Source organism: Ochlerotatus camptorhynchus, unplaced genomic scaffold, assembly GCF_037179485.1.
Source record: "Ochlerotatus camptorhynchus isolate MF236.1 unplaced genomic scaffold, CSIRO-AGI_Acam_v1.1 ptg000176l, whole genome shotgun sequence".
Taxonomy (NCBI): domain Eukaryota; kingdom Metazoa; phylum Arthropoda; class Insecta; order Diptera; family Culicidae; genus Ochlerotatus; species Ochlerotatus camptorhynchus.
The window spans coordinates 3,039,358-3,047,049 of record NW_027040666.1 but is presented as its reverse complement, the minus strand read 5'-3'; the positions used below and the strand labels follow the sequence as shown (position 1 = coordinate 3,047,049).

Here is a 7,692-nt window from a genome sequence, read left to right as displayed (position 1 = left end):
AATTTGACTATCCTTCAGTTTATTGCTTTCAGCATAGTTGTGCAATGAAGACTTGTCCTGGGCCCATATAATATTAAAAAAATATGTTTACTTTCCCGTGTTTCTCTTACGGCGTAAGTAAAGTAAACTACTGAAATTTAAAATTAGTCAAATTGCATGATATATTATATATTTAGCTTAAATGCATTTAAGGCCTTCATACATTTTGCAATACTAGCCTTGTACATTTTGCAGTACTAGCTGCGTATACAGCAAATTGTTTTGCTGAAACAGCTCACGAAATTGTATATACATGCTGTCAAATGAACTCTTGCCTCTTTCTCCTCTGCTCCAGAAATAACGTATACATGGTGGTGGGAGTGCAGCCAACAATCAATACGAAACTAACGATTTTAAATTGGCTCACCACTTTAGTAGCCTATTGGTCCCAAGCAAACGATTAACGTACCCTATTCTAGTTGAAATTCTATTACTACACTATGTTTGTTTTGATTCGCTATGAAAGTTTGACAGATAACATCAGGGGTGTGTGGATTCATGCAGAACATGCAGGGGTGAGTGAAATAGCTTGGGACTGCTTGGGACCGTTGTTCTGGTACTGAGTGAGCCAAAAATAATAATGATTTTCTTCGGGACCCAGTGGTCTTAGAGTTACCTCTATGGTGCAGCTGCCCACAAAGCTCACATGACTCTTATCAAGTTTGATTACATTCTTGTTTCAGCAACCCAGTTTTGGCATTATTAATCTATCTATATATATAAAAATGAATTTCTGTCTGTCTGTCTGTCTGTCTGTCTGTCTGTCTGTCTGTCTGTCTGTCTGTCTGTCTGTCTGTCTGTCTGTCTGTCTGTCTGTCTGTCTGTCTGTCTGTCTGTCTGTCTGTCTGTCTGTCTGTCTGTCTGTCTGTCTGTCTGTCTGTCTGTCTGTCTGTCTGTCTGTCTGTCTGTCTGTCTGTCTGTCTGTCTGTCTGTCTGTCTGTCTGTCTGTCTGTCTGTCTGTCTGTCTGTCTGTCTGTCTGTCTGTCTGTCTGTCTGTCTGTCTGTCTGTCTGTCTGTCTGTCTGTCTGTCTGTCTGTCTGTCTGTCTGTCTGTCTGTCTGTCTGTCTGTCTGTCTGTCTGTCTGTCTGTCTGTCTGTCTGTCTGTCTGTCTGTCTGTCTGTCTGTCTGTCTGTCTGTCTGTCTGTCTGTCTGTCTGTCTGTCTGTCTGTCTGTCTGTCTGTCTGTCTGTCTGTCTGTCTGTCTGTCTGTCTGTCTGTCTGTCTGTCTGTCTGTCTGTCTGTCTGTCTGTCTGTCTGTCTGTCTGTCTGTCTGTCTGTCTGTCTGTCTGTCTGTCTGTCTGTCTGTCTGTCTGTCTGTCTGTCTGTCTGTCTGTCTGTCTGTCTGTCTGTCTGTCTGTCTGTCTGTCTGTCTGTCTGTCTGTCTGTCTGTCTGTCTGTCTGTCTGTCTGTCTGTCTGTCTGTCTGTCTGTCTGTCTGTCTGTCTGTCTGTCTGTCTGTCTGTCTGTCTGTCTGTCTGTCTGTCTGTCTGTCTGTCTGTCTGTCTGTCTGTCTGTCTGTCTGTCTGTCTGTCTGTCTGTCTGTCTGTCTGTCTGTCTGTCTGTCTGTCTGTCTGTCTGTCTGTCTGTCTGTCTGTCTGTCTGTCTGTCTGTCTGTCTGTCTGTCTGTCTGTCTGTCTGTCTGTCTGTCTGTCTGTCTGTCTGTCTGTCTGTCTGTCTGTCTGTCTGTCTGTCTGTCTGTCTGTCTGTCTGTCTGTCTGTCTGTCTGTCTGTCTGTCTGTCTGTCTGTCTGTCTGTCTGTCTGTCTGTCTGTCTGTCTGTCTGTCTGTCTGTCTGTCTGTCTGTCTGTCTGTCTGTCTGTCTGTCTGTCTGTCTGTCTGTCTGTCTGTCTGTCTGTCTGTCTGTCTGTCTGACCCTTATAGACTCGGAAACTACTGAACCGATTGGCGTGAAAATTTGTATACAGGGGTTTTTGGGGCCGTGGAAGGTTCTTATGATGGTTCGAGACCCCTCCCCCTTCTGTAAGGGGGGCTCCCATACAAATGAAACAGAAATTTCTGCATAACTCGAGAACTCCTCTTGTGGTTCAAACAGTAACTACCTACGTTACTTCTGAGATCTTTTGAATGTTTGGCTCCCGTTTGACAGTTTGACTCGGCTCCCAGATGACAAACATTTTGAGTTAGTTCGCAGTACTCTGGTATACAGTATCTCCTCCGGCTTTCCTTAATCCGACATCACGGTCTCTAACGGAGCTTTTTTTTACATTGGTAACATTGATTTGTATGGACTTGACAGTCAGATTATCAAATTTGGTTCTGTTCTGCTCAAAGACACACGAGACTACAAAAATAGTTTAATAAACTGATTATGAATTGTGCATACGACCTCGCATACGACTGAAAATCAAAACGACATTTCTCGCTGGCATCACTGGACTTCCTATGCCACTAATGTTAATTTTGACGTGAGACGCGCGTTGCGGTTTGGTGTGCGCACGACAATGATATGAATTTTAAGCTTGGATTTTATTTATTGTTCATCATTTCCGCATTCGCCCTATTCAGATAACCCTTCTGAAACTTGTGAGTTTGACAGAACCACCAGAACCAAACTGTTGGGGTACACTGGCAATATACTGGAGTTGTCAAGTTGCCCCCGGGTTTAAATTGCCTCACTATACCATCTGATCACTATTTTATTTTTACAGATAGCCTTAACTCGTTGGAGGCTATTCGATCAATGAGGCCCATGAAGCACTCCTCGTAATTCCTGACCGAAATCCGAGCTAAATTGAGTACTTTATCTAACTGCTCCTATACCATCACTTTAGTCTGGGTCCCATCTCATTGCTCTATTCCGGGTAACGAGGAAGCAGACTCGTTGGCTAAAGTGGGCGCTATGGAAGGCGATATTTTTGATCGACAAATCGCCTTTGCGGAATTTTTCTCAATTACCCGTCAGCAAGTCCTCACCAACTGGCAACAAAAATTGAATGAGAGTGATCTGGGAAGATGGTTACATTCTATTCTCCCACATGTATCGAACAAGCCGGGGTTCAAAGGATTGGACATTAGCCGTGTCTTTATACGTGTCATGTCAAGGCTCATGTCCAATCACTACTCGTTAGACTTGCATTTCTTTCTAATCGGACTCGCAGGCAGCAATTTGTGCGCTTGTGGTAGTGGCTATCACGCTATCGACCACGTGCTTTGATCATGCACCCTCCATTGTGTTGCTAGATCCGAGTTATCCGCATCCCTCAGGGCCCGAGGAAAACAACCTTTGCAAGATCTCGGCTCGCCAAGAGAGACATCTTGGCGAGCCGAGATCTCGACTATTTAAATTTAATTTATGTGTTTTTAAAACGGATCGATCTAAGGATTTAGTAGTTAGTGTCATATTGTGTTCTCCCAAGTTGGGGCCTGTTCATAAACTACGTAGACAGTTTTTTTGAATTATTGAACCCCCCCCCCCTCCCCCTGCGTAGACAATTGTTCATACAAAAAAAAATTTGTATGAGCCGTGGATAATTGTCAAATCCCCCCCCCCCCCGCCCACTAAACTGTCAACGTAGTTTATGGACAGCCCCTTGTTTGCTGCCCATCGGTGTACCCCCATGTTTGTCTTTTTCATCTCATCAGTATGTCGCTTAGTTCGAGATCGAGAGCACATTGCTCGAAAAAACCTTGTGTTCTCAATCCCTACCCTACCATCCGTTTGTTACCATTTGTTACCCCTAACCTCGAGATAGCCGCGAGTAATCGGTCCCCGCTTTACTAACGTTAGCTTTAAGTAATTTTGTAACCCAAACGATGAATATCGGCTCCGCAAAGCTACGGCTAATGAGCCTGGAAAAATAAACGCATTATAAAAAAAAACACATCTAATGATCTCAAAATTCAGAAAATCATTTTTATAGCAAGTGAGTGGAAGCAACCCCCCAAGTAACCAAAAGTTCTAATAAAAGGCTATTTGTGGCTTAAGGGGGGAAATACAAGTAAAAAAAATTTTTTTATTGATTTTTTATATTTTACTTCAATTTTTTTTTAAATGCTACGAGCACGATGAAGGAGTGATCTTTGGCCCCGGTATCGCCGATTAACCGTAAGTTCCAGAAATCATGTTTTTACACAACCCAAAACTTTAAACGGGTTTTTTTTCAAAACGGTGTTTTCCAAATTGGCGGGAAAGATAACTCAAAAAGTTCTCATCTCAATGACTTGAAACCTGGCGCATCTTGAAGGAAATAGATTTTTACTCTATGTGAACCACTGATATCATGAAAAAATTACAAAAAATAATGTTCAGGTCTGCCTAAAGTGGAAAAAAAACAGTGAAAAATCAATTTTTTTTTAGATATTTTTTTCTAAATTTTTAAATTGTTTTTTTTTTTGGTTTTAGAGGTTCACATGGAACAAAAATCTTTTCAGAATAAGGTTCAATTGATAAAAGTAAGTTTTGTCCATTTTTCAGGTCTCTAGAATGCCCGCCAATTACCAATCCCCACCGGAGGCGACCTCCTTCCGATGTGACCCCACAGAGGTCACACACCAATGAAAAAAATCTCAAATGTAAAGGAAGATTTAAGCAATTGAATGCCAAAAAACTCAAACGTTTGCGTTGTTTCATTTGCTCACAAAAAATTCCGAAAATCGTCGAGTTTTTGACGTGTTACTTGTATTTCCCCAGCTTGGTTGAAGGTGGTCTATAGAATTCTAAGCAGCCTCATTTTTAAGTCGTTATAAGAACTTGAATGTTCCGGTATCATAATTGAAGAGCATTCTAAGCAGCTTCTGGCGGAACTTGAACGGAACTTTTAGAAAATAAATTAAAAAAGGTTTGTGTCCTCTCTACACCAATTCTATTAGTTCGCACTTTTATGAAAGTTATTTCTAAAGGCAGGTATTAATGTGTATTGATTTATAAGCATTAGTAATAGAGAATTGGAGCTGTTTGAAGAATTAAACCCAGTCCTTCTCCGTGAGAGCTCCAGCATGAACCGCTGCGTCATCTGATGAGATATAATATAGTGAGCTGTTGTCCCGCCTAGTGTTGGAGTTTTCAGTGCCAACTGACTGACTGACTTGAATACGAAACACAACACCTTGATGAATTTTAAATTGGTGTTTGCCCGCATGGTATTCCATCACATTTGTTGCGCAGTGGTTAGCGTTCGTAGATCGCATGCCGAATACACGGGTTTGAATCCAGGAAATTACTTTTTAATTTTTTTTTTGTTTGGATGGAATGTTGATGCACTGCATAAATATAAGAATTGTGATTTATTCGGGCCACTGTTCATTTCATATTTACGTACATTAAATTTTGTTACTAATAAAGACTTGTGCGGATTGCTTCATGTGGATTGAAAGTTCTGTCCGAAATATCAAATAAAGATTTGAACTTTATGGAACTTGAAAGTTCTGTCGGAACTTTATGGAACTTGAAGGTTCGGTCGGAACTTTATTTGAACTTTACGGAACTTGGAAGTGATTTTAATCGTTGAATGCGGAACTTTTGGTTACTTGGGCCTGTATGAAACTATGATTTATTATAATAATAATTTATATGTAATATAATTAGCCAGAAGAGGAGGTAAAGTGTGTGTATGACACATAAAACCTGTCAATTTCGCTTCCAGAGTGTCAGAATTAGCGATTAGTTATAACGAAGAATACTCACTAATTTGTTTTTTTTTTCTTTATTTAACGTCGCTCTCTGTTCCGCAATCTAGTGCCATCCATTGACGGCAATCGAATGTGCAGGAAGACAGCTTAGCTTACCCACCTGCGTAGGATATCGCACCCATTCAACATACATGGGCCGGGACCAACGGCTTTACTTTCCGTCCGAAGGAAGACGTGACCAGAGATTTTTAGCCGCAGAAAAACCCCCACCGACCTCGGCTAGGATTGAACCCAGACCCATTGTGGTGAGAAAGCAGTCACGCTTACCACTACACCACCGGCACCGGCAGTTTCATAATTTGACAAAGTAGCATTTTTTAGCTGTAATGAGCATTTTCAAGCCTGGTGATGGATAAATAATGTGATTTACATCGGTCTCTTGAAGGTACTCTCGTCTACGTTCGAACTGTAATGTTACATTCAAAAAGCTCTCGGAAAACGACAATATGGTTTTTCCATGGATTTTTTCATTCGGAAACAATGTATGGAAACCCAACCAGAAAAGATTATGGCGGTGCAGCTTGATACTTTGTTGAACACTTTCCAACACACCTAAATCGGCCAAATATTTCGGATTAAACTGAAAGAACGCTCGAGAGGATGTGCAACAAATTCGAAGGGAAACGAACGCCATATAAGAAAAAGGAACAATGGACGATGTGTATCGAATAGACACGAAAACGAACAAATAGGCTATACTGATTTATTACAAGCTGTTGATTTCACATTTTCCATTTATATTAAATAAAAATTTACAACCGAAAAGCTTAAAGATTTTAGATTTTCAAAACGAAAGAGTAGAGTTCGCGGGCTATTTTCGTTATTTGCTTGCCCTGAGTTCCTCCAATCCTTCGAGTGTCCTTCGAGTCCACCGATGGAGATAATACTCGCTAGCTCTCGTTCTTTGCGCGAATCAATGCTTGTTTTTGTTTCTCTGCGACTGCGGTTGGAGGTTAAATCTTAAAGATAGTTTTTTTTTTCTAATGCTAGTTTCTGTTCTCACGCTGTGGCTCGCTCAATCGCATACATACTCGTATTGCTGACATCTCACTGTTTCGGGCCCTCACCTCGCGAGAACGATCGTACCGGCCCGCGAGGTGAGGCCCCGAAACAGTGATCTCGGCCGCCAATGATAAGAATAATTTTAACTGTGTTAACTGACACTAACTAGCACTAAACGATTCTACATTCATATATGTGTGGAGTAAGGATAAAAAAGGTAAAAATAGAAAAAAAAAGTAGGATTTTTCTTCAAGGATGATAAAGGTTTTGGTTATTTTAATAGTTCTTGTGTCTAGTTTTGTTTTGTTGCCTTTAAGTTTTTATTCAACTTGTTGATGATTGTTGGTTCGGTTTCTTGGTACACATACAATAAATTGGATTTTAGCAATGATAGATTCCGGAGTTTGACAACTGAAAATTTCTCATACACCTGAAACGAGATAAGAAAGGAAAGGAAAAGAAACATTGTCATAAGAATAATACCAATATTAGTTTATTCTCCCTGTTTAGTTTAGTCAAGTTTGCACTAAAACTGTTATCTTACATAATTAGCCACCCAGTTAAACATTTGAGTTTTCTTATGAGCTTCAATAAGAGTTAACTCGAATCAAGAAATCAAATTAATTGGGATATAAATCATACAAGTTTTGTAGGTTTTCTTTCCCTGGTAATGTTGAACATTATGTTCTAGTTTGATAATTCATAGTACTAGGAATTTATTTATCTTTGAAAAGGTTCCGTTAGAAGTACACACAATTTGTTTTGGAAGGAAACGTGACGTATCTTTGACTTTGACGCTAATCTCGGAAAATCTCAAACATTCTCCCGCGCAATTCTGGCTCACATAAACTGGGTTCTAAGTAAATATGTACGAATGAATCTGTCGTGTTTCTTCACCTGAATTTGAAAGAAGCTTTCTTTATCTTCGGATCTTGATCTTGGTTAACGACGCACGTCCTTGGATGGTGGTAAGGGTAGATTAGATGTTTTGCAGGTTTCCTTCTC

General features: G+C 40.5%; 1 long non-coding RNA gene across 1 annotated transcript; it reads right to left on the bottom strand.

The window, feature by feature from the left end:
• Positions 1-6,374: 6,374 nt before the first annotated feature.
• LOC135701776 (uncharacterized) lies at positions 6,375-7,673 on the bottom strand. Its single transcript, XR_010517661.1, has 2 exons — positions 7,585-7,673; positions 6,375-7,117 (listed from the first exon to the last, which is right to left on the bottom strand). It is a non-coding gene; the product is annotated as an uncharacterized LOC135701776 (long non-coding RNA).
• Between the last annotated feature and the right edge of the window lie 19 nt (positions 7,674-7,692).